The sequence below is a fragment of the Narcine bancroftii genome, chromosome 1, assembly GCF_036971445.1.
Source record: "Narcine bancroftii isolate sNarBan1 chromosome 1, sNarBan1.hap1, whole genome shotgun sequence".
Taxonomy (NCBI): Eukaryota; Metazoa; Chordata; class Chondrichthyes; order Torpediniformes; family Narcinidae; genus Narcine; species Narcine bancroftii.
The window spans coordinates 58570603-58587011 of record NC_091469.1 but is presented as its reverse complement, the minus strand read 5'-3'; the positions used below and the strand labels follow the sequence as shown (position 1 = coordinate 58587011).

The 16409-nt window shown below is 41.3% G+C and overlaps 1 protein-coding gene across 6 annotated transcripts in view; it reads left to right on the top strand.

The window, feature by feature from the left end:
- Positions 1-16409, top strand: part of LOC138758565 (KN motif and ankyrin repeat domain-containing protein 1-like) — a 326554-nt gene that overhangs the window by 93861 nt on the left and 216284 nt on the right. The gene's annotated exons all lie outside the window — the stretch shown is intronic.

Sequence of the window (16409 nt, the reverse complement as noted above, 5' to 3'; positions counted from 1 at the left end):
GGTTACTAAGAAAGTAGATGAAGGAAAGGTTGTGAATGTTGCCTAAATGGACTTTAGTAAGGCCTTTGACAAGGTCCCATGTGGGAGATGAGTTCAGACACTAGGTATCCATCAAGACTTTAAATTGGATTTGAAATTGGCTGAATGGCAGAATCTGAGAGTAGTAGTGGATGATTGCTTCTCAGACTGGAGACCTGAGATTAGTGGTGTGCCTCAGGGATCAGTTCCAGGACCATTTTTTTTTTTGTATCCATATTAATGATTTGCATGATAATGTGGTAATTGGATCAGCAAGTTTACTGTTGACACCAAATTTGGAGGCATTGTGGAGAGCAGGAAGGCTTTTAAAACTTGCAGAGGGATCTAGATCAACTGGAAAAATGGGCCATAAAATGCAGATGGAATTTATGCCAATGGAATTTAATGCAGATAAGCGTGAGGTGTTACATTTTGGAAGGACAAACCAAGGTAGGACATAAATAGGAAATGGTCAGGCGCTGAGGAGTGCAGAGGAACAAAGGGATCTGGGAATTCAGATACATATTTCCCTGAAAGTGTGTCACAGGTAGTCAAGGTTGTAAAGAAAGCTTTTGGCATCTTGGCTTTCATAAATCAAAGTTCAGGAGTTGGGATGTTTTGGTGAGGTTGCACAAGATATTTGGAGCATTGTGTGCAGTTCTGGTCGCCAATTACAGGAAGAATATCAGAAAGATTGAAAGAGTGCAGAGAAGATTTACTTGGATGTTGCCATGTCTTGAGGAGTTGAGTTGCAGGGAAAGATTAAGCAGGTTAGGACTTTATTCTGTGGACTGTAGAAGAATGAGGGGAGATTTGATAAAGATTTGTAAAATTATGAGGGGTTTCAATAGAGTAAATGCGAGTAGGCTCTTTCCACTAAGATTAGGAGAGATAAATACAAGAGGACATGATTTAGGGTGAAAGGGGAAAGGTTTAGGGAGAACTTCTCCTCAGAGTGGTGGGAGTGCAGAGCGAGATGCCATCTGATGTGGTAAATGTGAGTGCACTCTTGGGTTTTAAGAATAAATTAGATAGAAACATGGATGGGAGGTTTATGGACTGGGTGTAGGTCAGTGGGACTGGGGAATGATGTTTTGGCATAGACCAGAAAGGCCGAATGTCCTGTTTTTCTGTGCTGTGTTCTATGATGCTGGACTTCATTCGTCTGGGGATTGAGTTCAAGAGTCAAGAGATCATGTTGCAAATTTACAAATCTCTGGTATGAGCACTCAGAGTATTGTATTTAGTTTTGGTTACCTCATTATCAGAAGGATGTAGAAGCTATGGAGAGGGTGCAGAGGAGATTTACCAGGATGTTGCCTGGATTGGAAAGGAAATCTTGTGGCCAAGTTTGCACAGCTAGGACTAGGGAGAGGAGACTTAATAGAGACCTACAAGTTTCTGAGATGCATAGATAAGGTGGACAGCCAGCATCTTTTTTCCCAGGGCTGGAATCACCAACATCAGAGGACATCTGTACAAAGTGAAGGGAGGAAAGTTTAATGGAGTCATTGGCGGGGGTGGGAGTTTCTTTTTAAAGAGTCGTGGATGCCTGAAGTGTCTTGCCAAGAGTGGTGGTGGAGGCTGAAACTTTAGGTGTATTTAAGAAGCCATTTTCAGGTGGCCACAATACCCGACTGTGAAGCCGCACATTGTACACCTGTGCGGCGGTCAGGGGGGCCACCTGAAACTGGAGTACCCAGCCAGGAGGTCTACTTACCTAATCCTTCTCCAGTAGGTGTAATATCCTGCTCGGACTATCCCCCGTGGCAGCTGAAAGCAGCAGGGGTTGCCAGGGGGCGGGCTGATGATGTCGCGGTGATGTCATCAGCCATCGACTCTTGGTTTCCGTGGGTTTTTTTTTACACACAGCATACTAAGTTAAACTTGAAAGTCTGCAGGCACAATATTACTATAAAGTTTTAATTTTAATGCATTAGTATTTAATGGAGGTGCTGAATGGAAGTGCGGACGTGTAGTTGATACAAAAAAGCTGGCCACAATAATACATTCAGTGCCCAAAGAGTAAAGTACAGTATTAGTTTTATAAAACGGTAATCTGCATTAAGACTTTCTTGCATATCCATACTTCAGAATAATTTAAATTTTATTTTATCATTCTCTCTTAGTGGGTGTTCTAAACATAAATCATTCAGGGAACCATCACGAGATAGAAAGATACTGGTTGACAAGGGTGAATGTGCTTTGCAAAGTTTGTACTTGATCATTCCTTCAGACGGGCAAAGATGGTCAGCTGGAAGCTCATAACAACTGTTGAAGAAGGGGAAAATGCATGAATGTGGGGTTATCCAGAGGGAAGAGCGACCATGTAGGACACTGGAAGGAGATGGGTTATATGACACTCCTAAAATGTCTCCTGGATAGAGGGCGTGGGAGAGGCCGGCAGCGCGAGGCGGGCGGGGGAGAGGCCGGCAGCGCGAGGCGGGCGGGGGAGAGGCCGGCAGCGCGAGGCGGGCGGGGGAGAGGCCGGCAGCGCGAGGCGGGCGGGGGAGAGGCCGGCAGCGCGAGGCGGGCGGGGGAGAGGCCGGCAGCGCGAGGCGGGCGGGGGAGAGGCCGGCAGCGCGAGGCGGGCGGGGGAGAGGCCGGCAGCGCGAGGCGGGCGGGGGAGAGGCCGGCAGCGCGAGGCGGGCGGGGGAGAGGCCGGCAGCGCGAGGCGGGCGGGGGAGAGGCCGGCAGCGCGAGGCGGGCGGGGGAGAGGCCGGCAGCGCGAGGCGGGCGGGGGAGAGGCCGGCAGCGCGAGGCGGGCGGGGGAGAGGCCGGCAGCGCGAGGCGGGCGGGGGAGAGGCCGGCAGCGCGAGGCGGGCGGGGGAGAGGCCGGCAGCGCGAGGCGGGCGGGGGAGAGGCCGGCAGCGCGAGGCGGGCGGGGGAGAGGCCGGCAGCGCGAGGCGGGCGGGGGAGAGGCCGGCAGCGCGAGGCGGGCGGGGGAGAGGCCGGCAGCGCGAGGCGGGCGGGGGAGAGGCCGGCAGCGCGAGGCGGGCGGGGGAGAGGCCGGCAGCGCGAGGCGGGCGGGGGAGAGGCCGGCAGCGCGAGGCGGGCGGGGGAGAGGCCGGCAGCGCGAGGCGGGCGGGGGAGAGGCCGGCAGCGCGAGGCGGGCAGCGCGAGGCGGGCGGGGGAGAGGCGGGCAGCGCGAGGCGGGCGGGGGAGAGGCCGGCAGCGCGAGGCGGGCGTGGGAGAGGCCGGCAGCGCGAGGCGGGCGGGGGAGAGGCCGGCAGCGCGAGGCGGGCGGGGGAGAGGCCGGCAGCGCGAGGCGGGCGGGGGAGAGGCCGGCAGCGCGAGGCGGGCGGGGGAGAGGCCGGCAGCGCGAGGCGGGCGGGGGAGAGGCCGGCAGCGCGAGGCGGGCGGGGGAGAGGCCGGCAGCGCGAGGCGGGCGGGGGAGAGGCCGGCAGCGATGCCGTAATGTACATCTTGCACAATGGGTTGATAAGTGTGCAACATACTTGAGGGAATGTTTGTTTTACTGTCTGGTTTGTTTTTTTTTTATTGCGCTGTCAGCGGTATAATTAACAGCCCAATTATTCAAATAAAAATTGATCGGGAACCTGAGGGATGCAGGGTGAAATTCATTTGTACAGCTGCAAATAAAAAAAATGCGCTAGATGCAAACTGAAAATATACCATTAATTTGTTTTTTTTTGGCTGAGCTCTGAGACTTTTTGTCTTGATATTATTCGTTAGTCATGCCTTGATGCACTGCAAATGACATCAAGGCAGCGTGGGCAGGACTAAGCCACAGTTCCGAGGACCTGGTATTCGCTGGTAGACAGCTATCCATCAGCTGGCATGTTCAAGTGACAGAAAGGCGTCCTCTCCACGGCCACCTGAACGTGCCAGCTGCACTCCCCCAGCCGCGACTGTCAGCGCATGATTCTCCATGGAACATCTAAAAGTGCCTAAGAGGCTCTTTGACAGGCATATAGATGAAAGAAAACTAGAAGGTGCATGATAGAAAGGGTTTACTATTTTTTTTGTCGGAATAAATAGGCAGGGAAAACAGAGACTGAATGTACTGTGCTGTAATGTTCTATAAAAAAGAATGTTGAAAGGTGGAACTCAAACCTTGCACATGAGAAATGATAGATTATGAGGTCAAATAGGAATGCTGTATATCATATTAAGTTGGTTTTATTGTCACGTGCTGAGATACTGTGAAAAGCTTTGTTATGCATCCTCTTCCTATCAGAGTAAACAATATTTTTAATCATGTGATGTTCATTCTGTCGTCTAATGGTGAAAGAAAAAAATTCTGGTATCTGGTCATGTGCGATTTCACATTTTTAATTCTTTTTAATGGGAGGATTGTGAAGAAACTGTGGCCTGGAGGGAATAAGCCCTTCAGTATTTTGGCTATTTTCAGAGGTATTTTGAAGCGTAGATAATCTGAGTTCTGTCAATAATTCATTGCAGTTTTTGCAGTCTTGCTCAGAGCAGTTCCTGTTTCACACAGTTATACATGTTGAATGAATTTTTTTGATGGTGCATCTGCCGAAGGATGCCTAGGACATTCCAAGTTTCTTCGGGCTCCCGAGGAATTAAAGATGTCGATACATGACCTTGGCCATTGCGTTCACAAGGTTGTTCCAGCACAAATAAATGAAGGCATTTACTCTGAGGCTCTTAAAACTATCTCGGCACATTTGATGTGGACAGAAAACTGGACTTTATTCTTGAAGTGTATCACTAGCTCCTCAATTACTTTGAGTAATTCTGTGTATGGTAAATGGATGGTTGGTAAACAAGGATGTTTGATCCAAGTTCTTAGTTTGTTGAAAGTGAGAGCATGAATGTTGATAGGGAGGTGAAAAAGTCATAAGACCTGTTGGGTAAGGGCATAGGATAGACAAGTTAGGATGAGGTATTGCAACTTTCCAAATCATTAGACAGGCTGTAGTTGGATTATTGGGCCGTTTTGTTGTCACTTTGCAGAGTAGAGGATATTCACCAGGATGTTGCTTTCCATAGATACTCCCTGGCCTGCTGGATGTTTCCATTCTGTTTTTATTTCAGATTTCCAGTATCCACAGCTTATAATTTTTTTTTTGCCTTTTTAATGAGAACTGTATTTTTCTAATCATTGCTCTCAAGCAAATATACTGGCAAACCAGGTGAGAATGAAATTGTCCCTATTGATGGCTGGCACAAAAATTGTTGGCACCATGGAAATGTTGTACTTTGCTTCTAAGTGATTGCTTTTGGGGGGAAACAATATAAATTTACTAAATCAATGGAAGTCGTATCAATGCCAAACAAGTTCTTTTCCATTTACGACAGTGCAAGAAATGGCAAAGAAACATCTCAATTTATTAGCTATTTACTAAACATTAGTTTCTTGTAATGTGGACAACTGCATTGTTATGGATAACTGTGTAACAAATCTTGATTGAATTAGTGCATAGACTTTTTGTTTCTGAATAATGGACATCTTGGTCTGAATTTGGAAACTACTTCACCTGCTCAGCAGTAAAGAAGGAATAGCAAGGGTGTGTGGTGAGTTGCCACAAAGTAAAGCTGTTAGTTTTGCATTTCTTCTTTCTCGTGTTCTGGGCATGTTGCCGTCTTTTTGAAATTTGCACCATTGTGTATAAACTGGAGCCTTTTGACATTTCTTTTGTCACCATCTTCAACATTTTCATTTATGGATCTGAAAGGATATTTGTGATTGGATTCTCCTTGGACCTCACTTTAAAAGGTGTGTGGGAACTGTATGTTCCTATTTATTAGAATAAATAAGGTTTTGATATATCTGTTATGAAATCCATGTGGCTTCTTGGAATATAAACAAATATTTTTTTTAGATTTCTAGCAACTCTGGATCTTTTTATTTTTGTTTAGTTTAGGGCCTTCCTGTCAAGACATTTTGAGAAGCAGATCTTTGTCATATCTGCAAGGTGAGTGATGTTCTCCTGGAATTTCAATGAGATTGTCACTTGACAAAAGGGTTTTTAAATAAGTGACTAAAATTATAATTCTTTAAATCTCTGAAACTTTTTTTATTAAAAAGATCTTACTCTTGTGCGTTACCATGTGCAGAACAGTTCAAGTAAGATTAGAAGATTGTATTGCTGAAGAAAATTGTTGAAGAGTGGCAGATCTGTTTTTTATCATTTAATTGCATCTAGTTTTCATTTGCTCTGTAACTCTGCATGGAACAATGCTGGTGCTCGGGCTCAGTGACTGGCTACTTCATTAAGAGCATTGAGGATGTCACTGATATCAAATGCTTCACAACTAAGGCGAACTAGAGGCTGGTTGGATGCAGAGTTCCAGGCATTTCTCAGAGCTCATGATGCAGTGTTCAGGACAGGCAACAAGATTACACTTAGACCAGCCAGGGCTGAATTTTCCCATGCAATCTAGAAGGCAAAGCGTGCTTACACAGAGGATCCACAAACAGCAGTGTGACACCAGTGACACTAGATGCATGTGGCAAGGGATCTCACAAGTCAACCCTGTGAGTTCAAGGCAATGACACCTCCCTTCCAGAAAAATTGAACATTGTGTATGGTTTGATGAGAAAAGGAAGCTCCCTGTCCCCCCGTATACCTGCAGCCAAGGTGACGAGAACCCTATCTAAGGTGAACCCACACAAGGGAGCTGGACCAGACAACATTCTTGGTTGGGTACTGAAGGATTGTGTAAATCAATTGATGGAGGTCTTTATGGACATCTTCAACATCTCACTACAGCAGTCCATTGACCCTGCAGGTTTGAAGACAGCCACCGTCATCCCAGTACAATCTCCAAGCAAAGATGAACACGGTGCCTTGTAGCTCTTCTGTCCTCACAAAACTTTTGTTCTGTTTTCCATGGAGCTTTAGGCATTATGTGCCAGGGCAAGGACTTGGAGGCGAGTGCTTGCCCAGGACAAACGCTTCCCTCTGGGTCCCATGCCACTGGGCCTGGTGGAGTCCGAGGCACAACAGCCAGAGTGACGTGGGATTGCCCTACAGTGGTCTGTTCAAAGACCGTGCTCGCTGGCCGTTGTCCTTATGGATCCTTCACCCACTGAGTTTGCTGCTGCAGACTGCAAGGAAGCTTTTTCCCGCGCTCTGTCACAGCTACCAGCCCCTGCTGCCAGACTGACATGTGCTATTTGTCCATAGCTGGGGCCCTTTCCAGGTACTGATGGCTGGGCGAGCTGAGCCCGGGGATTTGAAGTTAGAGTTACCTTCTCCTAACCTTTGCCTGAAGAGGCAAAACCTACAAGGCAGCAGGTGGTTTGAACCCACAGATCCACCCCCAGGAGGAGAGAGCTCCAATATTAACCAAATCCTGGTCCGACTCCTTCCTGCCCTCATCCCGCTTCCTGGCTCCAAGACCCGCTCCTTCCAGCAGCCCAGACTGCAAACGCAGCCACTCGGTTCAATCCAGGAGGTACAATCCAAGAGGAAGAGATGCGGACAGACATCAACAGCTGGGCTCAGTGCTAGGCCTGGAGTAGGCCCGAAACCTCAGGCCCGAGTAGTTCGCGCTGCCTCTTCTATAAATTATTGATAGTTATGTGCTCCCTTTAAATGTAAAGAGCCAAAATAAATGCTGGTTACCAACACTTCCCCACCGAGTTCTGCTCCTGCCTGAGGTCTGCCGCTGCTGCTACCGCCACTGGTGGAGGGGGGGTGAAGGGTGGGGCGAGGTCGGTTGCCGAGTACAAAAGAGGGCAACAATTTGCATATAGAACAAACTTCCACTGACAATGTTGTCCCTTCACTCTGTCCTGACTCACCTGGAGAACAGCGTCTCATACACCAGGCTACTTGCTGTTCATTGACTTCAGTTTGCCTTTTAATGCACTTATTCTCCAGAGGCTGGTGGAGAAACTGTCCATGCTGGGACTCAACATCCCTCTCTGTAAATGGAATCTGGGGATTTCTTAATCAAAAGACTTCAGTCTACCTGCGTCAATAGGAGAAAGTCGAGGATCATCGCACAGAGCACTTCAGGGATGTGTATGCAGCCCGCTCCTACTCATGCTGCTAACCCATGACTGCATCGCCAGATCCAGCTCTCAACAGTGTCATCAAGTTTACAGATGATACAACAGCAGTTGGCCTCATCAGCACCAACAATGAGTTGCACTACAGAAAAGTGATGGGTACAAGAGTAACAACCTAAGTCTCAACGTGAATAAGATGAAGGAGGTGACTGTGGACTTCACAAGGAACAGGAACGACCACCCTCCACAACATGTCAATAAGTCTGTCGTAGAGAGAATGGAGAGCTCCAAGTTCCTTGAAGTCCACTTTGACCTATCGTGGACACTCAACATCTCCTCACTTGTCAGGAAAGTGCAATAACAACTACACTTCCTGAGATGACTGAAGCTAGCAAGACCACCGGCCACCATCATGTCAACCAACTACTGGAGTTCTATTGAGCCATGGCTGGCTGCATCACATTGTGCAATGGTTGCTGCAGAGAAATGGGTCAGGGGTCAATCCGCAGGGCCTTGAGTTGCATAGAGGATCACTGGTCTCCCACCCTGCCCCCTTCCCCATCCACTGATCTCATGGGATCATTGTCTGAAGAGGGTGTGCAAAATCATTGAGGGAACCTTCCACTCTATCCATGGCATCTTTCAGCTACTTCTCTCAGGAAGAGATACAGTGGTATCAGAGCCAACACCACCAGGGTGAGGAGCAACATCTTCCCATGGGTAGTGAGAATGCTGAATGATCAAAGGAACCATTCGAGACTTTCATATTTACTAAACAATTTTTATTTCTTTATTTATTTGTATTGTTTGTCTCTGTTTGTGTATTATATCTGGTTGCATGTCTGCATGTTTTGCCCAGAGGACCAGAGAACGCTGTCTCATTGGGTTGTACTTGTGCAGTCAGATGATAATAAACTTGACTTTATCATCCTTGATGGTGCGGAAGATGCTGGAAATCCCAAAATAAATGTTTAACTGATCAGTTGGATAGGAAGCGTGTATAATCAAGTTAATATTTCAAGTCATTAACCTCTCTGATTGTGTTTATGTTTTGAGCAAGCTAAGAGGAAATGACAAAGGGAGGAGTCTATAATAAGTTTGGGGGGGGGGGGGAAGCAATTAATTGTCGAGTTTGAATGATGTGGGCAAGTGAGGCTTACCAGATCGATCTTGAAGGCTCTAAAAACCAGCAGTAGAACAGAACTACATGTGTTGGTCTTGATATGTAATCTTGTTGATGTTAAGACCAGAAGATTGTAATGTACCTCATCAAAAGATGCAATTATGTCCCTTGAGCTCACATTAGTCGTGGAACTGTGCAGCACAGAAACAGACCTTTCAGTTCAGCATGTCCATGCTGACTATCTCACACATTTGCAAGAATCCCATTGGCTTGTGAGGTCCATCTACTTCTATGACTTGCCTATTCAAGGCCTTTTCACAGTGACTGTATCTCTCTCCACTTCCTTTTCTCAGCACGTTCCAGATATCAACCACTTGGGGTTGGGATTCTTCCTGGGTCCTCAAGAAGTGGGCAGCCATTCGAGGACCAGGTTAGAGGACCAAGACCATGAGCCACCAGTGGCAGGTGGTCATGTTTGATATTCATGTGTATTCATCTCATTTTATTTGTCATTGTTTCTGGCATTCAAGGTGAAGCATAAATAAACTTGCCCCTTGAAATACCATGTTCACTCTTCATAATGCACCTGGAAAATGGGAAATGATTGAACTTTTTTGTTGAACACTCTGTTCAATCCATTTGTGTGACCTGACTTCCTGTCACTGATCATTTTCCCCACTCTAACCATTTCTTTTTTTTATATAATTTTTTTTATTTTTCACACCATAAATCACAATAGCCATGATATACACTTTTACTTTTTCACACATTTACAGTGACTTTTTCTCCCCCCCCTCCCTCCTCCCAAGCCACCCCCCCACCCCCCCCCCCCCCCTCTCATCCATTTTAGGTATACAATCTAGGTTGCATTAATTCAGTCAGACAATGTTGTCATTCAACAAAAATACACCAGAAATTCTACTGAGTCCATTCTTTTCTTTCCTTCTCCTTCCATCAACTTAGGTAATGTTTGTCCCCGGTAGGTTTTCGCTATTGTATTTAATGTAAGGCTTGTTCGAATATTTCAATATTATTTCTTAAACTATATGTTATTTTTTTCTAATGGAATACATTTATTCATTTCTATATACCATTGTTGTATTTTCAAATTATCTTCCAATTTCCAGGTTGACATAATACATTTTTTTGCTACGGCTAGGGCTATCTTAGCAAATCTTTTTTGTGCATCCTCCAAATCAATTCCAAATTCTTTGTTTTTTATCTCTGACCATTTCTTGATCTATTATTGGACTACATCTTTTTCCATTAAGTATTTTTCTACTTTCCTGGAATTGGCCTTGTGTTTGGTGATTTCAGAAGGCAAAATTGTCCCTTTTCCTCAGTGGGAACTTCTGGCATTGATCCTACCGCAACCACTCAAAAATTTATTCTGTTTGTTGTGCCATTATTGCCCTTTTTTTTTTTGCCTTGCCCTGTTCATACTTCGGATATAATCACACTCTCCTTTTTTTTGTCGTCTTCTGATCCTTTATTCTGTAGCTGATTTTAAAGTTGCATCTAATCTTACTCCAACTAGATTTGTAAAATTACCATGATCCAAAATCATTTTTATTTTCACCTCTGCATTTTACTTTGTGTTTAAATTTTATTTTGGACATGTTTCATTCATTCATTTTTGTATTTTGTTTTGGAAGAGGTGTTGTAATTGAATGTTCTTTTCAGCAAAACATTAACTTTTCACGTTGATATTATTTTGGAAAATAAGCTTATTGCTATTCAAAAGCTAGAAAATAATTTTTTTTAAATATGTGGCAGATGCTGAAGGTTTAAAAGCAAAAGTCTATGACATACATTATAGTTACAGATTACTGGGTAAGCAGCTACATTAATATAACCATATAACCATTTACGGAGCGGAAACAGGTCATGTCTGCCTTTCAAGTCTGCACCAGTTCACTAGAACAACTCCACTAGCTCAAACCTCCCGCTCACCGCCACGTGATGTTTAGGTTGAAATTTTTTGATGCATTGATAAACATATCCAGATCTCGGTTTTGCTGTAATAGATGATTTTATTAATTTGTTTTGCTCCTCTTCTTGCAATTTCAGTCGGCCCAACATGTCTGTGCTGAACATGTTGCCAATCTAACTCGCTCCATCTGCCTGCGCACTCTGTATCCCTCCATTCCCTGCCTGACTAAATGCCCCTTAAACCTTGCCTCTACTTCCACCATCTCTCCTGCCAGGACATTCCAGGCACACACTGCTCTGTCTGGAAAAAAAAACTTGCATCTCCTTTAAAACTCTCCCCACTCATCTTAATGCTGCGCCCTCTAGCATTTGACATATCCACCCAGATATTACAATGTCCAGTGAAAGCAGTTCCACCTATTGATTTATATTTAACCATTAATTAATCATATGATTGAACAGTTTTATCCATCAGGTTACTTGGATTGCTTATAAACATCAATAATGAGTCCAGTAACTTTGAAATACAAGCTTCTTAATTTCTAGTCAGCTTGATCATTCATCTTTGCACTAAATGTATTGATTGTATAAATTATTTAATCTAAAAAAAAAATTAGTTTCCCTCTGAGATAATGTAGCACCTTTTAAAAAAAAAGAAAAAAATTGTGCACAATTTCAAATAATTACCCTGATTTTAAACCATGAATGAATGCTACTATTGGGAATCGTATAATGGGCAAGTAATGTAGTTACCTGAAGGAGAACACGTGTATCCAGCAAAATGTATATAGCCTGCTCTTTGTTTAGTGGGTCTTCATGAATTGCCCAGAGGAAGTTTCGCAGCTGCCCAACAGTATCAGAAGTTAGACTTTGAAAATTATTAAATAGTTTTTTTTTGGAAAGCCTAACCTTGAATTATTGATTAACTAATTATTAAATGCATAGTGCATTATGCATTTCAATACCTCCATGTTTTCTGGTCATACCTGGTTTACTTATTCATGTTTGGTTCACAGCACTCTATTTGTATTAGTAGTTTCAAAGTTTTATTGTCTAGTCTTTAATTGCAATGTTGAGCAATAATCAGGGGCATCTCTAGTTCTTGTTTTAGTTACTGTACCAAGACAGAAATGTTGATGTTTTCAACTAATACAAATTTAGAAAAATCCCTGAGTATTTCTATGGACATTTGCATTTGTATTACAATGGATCTGGCCTGACTGAATGAATTATTTACCAATTAAAAATCCAGCTAATCGCAGGTCTTGCGAATGTTCAAGATGTCCAAAGAAAAAATAAAAAGCAAAGTAACATTAAAATTGGGGTCATTTCTCTGCAAAAATACAATGAGTGGAGGATAGTTACTTCAGTGCAAAATTAATCTCAATCACTTTCCAGCAATTTGATGACGAGGCTTGATTGTTGAGAGATTTTTATTCTTTAGAATAATAAGTTGAGGGGGAGGGGTTGAAACTGTAGATCACAGAATAACATGATCACATCAGAAGTATAAAATATTTTGTATAAAGGAATTTTGTGTATTATTTGTAATTTTATGTGCTCAATATTATTTTTTTGGACATCGTACAAGTTATGATTTAATTGTTTAATTATAATGATAGAATTTGATGTCCTGAAATGTTGTATCATTATGGTTATGCTTCTAATTTATAATTGATATGTAATATGTATGATTTATGTTAGCATTAGTATATCTTGTGTAAAGTTTTTGTTGAACTCTTTTAAAAAAAAAATAAAAAGAAAGATAGTTGAGGGAATTGCCCAATCTGAATACTTGCTGTTTGTAGCCTTGTGAAATGTAATACTAACCATGATACACTAACACAGATGGGAAATAATTTAATGATTTTTAAGTTATTTAGATAAAAATAGTGGTTTTAATGTCTATGTTTTTCATCTGTAATGATTAAACTGCACAAATTGCCTCAATAAAATATTTGGGGAAATACTTTTGCTAACAAAGTTTCTAAGCCAGTTTGATTGACAGAATCTGAGGAGAAGGATGAAGGGATGGCAGACTTCAGAAAGGTTGTGCATTCTGTACCCAAATTACCAGTTTGTGCATAAACGTGGAAGTGATAGCTATAGAATATTTTATGAACTAAAGAAAAATTGACTTAGGAATATTTTGAAAAATCTACAGGTACTAGAAGTTGAAAAATGAAAATTGGACCAGCTTGGGAAAACTTAGTGTCTGAGAGGAAAGAGAAACTTTTGATGCTTTTTTTAATTTTTTTTTATTTTTCACACTATAAACCACATTGATCAAGATACATACATTTTTCCTTTTCCAATTTATACAGTGTTGTTTTCCCATCCCACCCTCCCTACCTCCCCTCCCATTCATTTAAAGTTCAGAATCTAAGATACATTAAACCCGTCAAACAATGTTGTCACTCAATAAAAATAAACAAGAAATTCCACTGAGTCAGTTCTTTTCATTCTCTTCTCCTTCTGTCATTTTAGGTGGTAGATGTCCCCGGTAGGTTTTCTCTATTATGTTTCATGTATGGCTCCCATATTTGTTCAAATATTGTAATATTATTTCTTAAATTATGTTATTTTTTCTAATGGAATACATTTATTCATTTCTATATACCATTGTTGTATTCTCAAGTTATCTTCTAATTTCCAGGCTGACATAATACATTTTTTTGCTACAGCTAGGGCTATCATAACAAATCTTTTTTGTGCACCATCCAAATCAAGTCCAAATTCTTTGTTTTTTATGTTACTTAGGAGGAAGATCTCTGGGTTTTTTGGTATATTGCTTTTTGTGATTTTATTTAATATCTGGTTTAGATCTTCCCAAAATTTTTTCACTTTCTCACATGTCCAGATTGCATGAATTGTTGTTCCCATTTCCTTTTTACAGCGAAAACATCTGTCAGATACTGTTGGGTCCCATTTATTTAACTTTTGAGGTGTAATATATAGCCTGTGTATCCAGTTATATTGTATCATACGTAACCTCGTGTTTATTGTATTTCTCATAGTTCTTGAGCATAACTTCTCCCATGTTTCCTTCTTTATATTTATGTTTAGATCTTGTTCCCATTTTTGTTTAGTTTTACCATTTGTTTCCTCATTCTCCTTTTCCTGTAGTTTAATATACATGTTTGTTATAAATTTTTTGATTATCTGTAATCACATATTCAAAATTACTTCCCTCTGGTAACCTCAGACTGCTTCCCAATTTGTCCTTCAAGTAGGATTTCAGTTGGTAGTATGCCAACACTGTATCTTGAGTTATATTATATTTATCCTTCATTTGTTCAAAGGATAATAATTTATTTCCCGAAAAACAATTTTCTATTCTTTTGATCCCTTTTTTCTCCCATTTTCTAAAGGAAAGGTTATCTATTGTAAAAGGGATTAGCTGATTTTGCGTCAGTATTAGTTTTGGTAATTGGTAATTTGTTTTATTCCTTTCTACATGAATTTTCTTCCAAATATTGAGCAGATGATGTAATACTGGAGAATTCCTACGTTGTACCAATTTTTCATCCCATTTATATAATATATGTTCGGGTATCTTCTCCCCTATTTTATCTAGTTCTAATCTAGTCCAATCTGGCTTTTCCCTTGTTTGATAAAAATCTGATAGGCATCTTAATTGTGTGGCTCTATAATAATTTTTAAAGTTTGGCAGTTGTAAGCCTCCTTGTTTATACCATTCTGTTAATTTATCTAGTGCTATCCTCGGTTTCCCCCCTTTCTATAAAAATTTCCTTATTATTTTCTTTAACTCCTTGAAGAATTTCTCTGACAAGTGTATTGGCAATGCCTGAAATAGGTATTGTATCCTTGGGAAAATGTTCATTTTAATACAGTTTATCCTTCCTATTAGTGTTAGTGGTAAGTCTTTCCAATGCTCTAAGTCGTCCTGTAATTTTTTCATTAGTGGATAATAATTGAGTTTATATAGATGGCCGAGGTTTTTATTTATTTGTATACCTAGGTATCGCATTGCTTGCATTTGCCATCTGAATGGTGATTCTTTCTTAAATTTTGAGAAATCCGCATTATTCATTGGCATTGCTTCACTTTTATTTGCGTTAATCTTGTATCCCGACACTTCTCCATATTCCTTCAATTTCTTATGTAATTCTTTTATTGATATTTCTGGTTCTGTTAAGTATACTATAACGTCATCTGCAAATAAACTGATTTTATATTCCTTGTCTTTTATTTTTATCCCTTTTATTTTATTTTCTGTTCTTATCAGTTCTGCTAGTGGTTCTATGGCTAACGCGAACAATAAGGGTGATAGTGGGCATCCCTGCCTTGTTGATCTGCTTAAGTTAAATTGTTTTGATATATATCCATTTACTGTCACTTTCGCCAATGGCCCCTTATATAATGCTTTAATCCAATTAATGTATTTCTCTGGTAAGCTGAATTTTTGTAGTACTTTGAATAAATAATTCCATTCTACTCTGTCAAAGGCCTTCACTGCGTCTAAAGCAACCACTACTGTTGGAGCTTTATTTCCTTCTACTGCATGAATTAAGTTAATAAATTTACAAATATTGTCTGTTGTTCGTCTTTTTTAAATAAATCCAGTTTGGTCTAGATTTAGTAATCTGTTTGCTAATAGTTTAGCTATTATCTTATAATCTGTGTTAAGTAAAGATATTGGTCTATATGACGCTGGTGTGAGTGGATCTTTCCCTTGCTTTAGTATTACTGTAATTATTGCTGTTTTGCCTGAATCTGGTAAGCTTTGTGTTTTATCAATCTGGTTGATTACTTCCAGGAGGGGAGGAATTAATAAATCTTTAAATGTTTTATAGAATTCTATTTGGAATCCATATATCGTGGTGTTTTATTATTCGGTAGTTTTTTTTATTATCTCTTGTATTTCTATTATTTCAAATGGTTCTGTTAATTTATTTTGTTCCTCTGTTTGTAATTTCGGTAGTTCAATTTTAGTTAAAAATTCAACTATTTTGTCTTCTTTCCCTTCGTTTTCAGTTTAGTATAATTGTTCGTAGAATTCTCTGAAGTTTTCATTAAGCTCCATTGGATTATATGTGATTTGTTTGTCTTTTTTCCTTGATGCCAATACCATTCTCTTAGTTTGTTCTGTCTTAAGCTGCCACGCTAGAATTTTGTGTTTTTTCTCCTAGTTCATAATATTTCTGTTTTGTCTTCATTATGTTCTTCTCCACCTTATATGTTTGTAGTGTTTCATATTTTATATTTTTTTATCTGCCAATTCTCTTTTAGTTGTGTCTTCCTTCATTGCTAATTCTTTTTCTATATTTGCTATTTCCCTTTCCAACTGCTCTGCTTCCTGATTGTAATCCTTCTTTATCTTGGTTACATAACTTATTATTTGCCCTCTGGTGAACTCTTTCA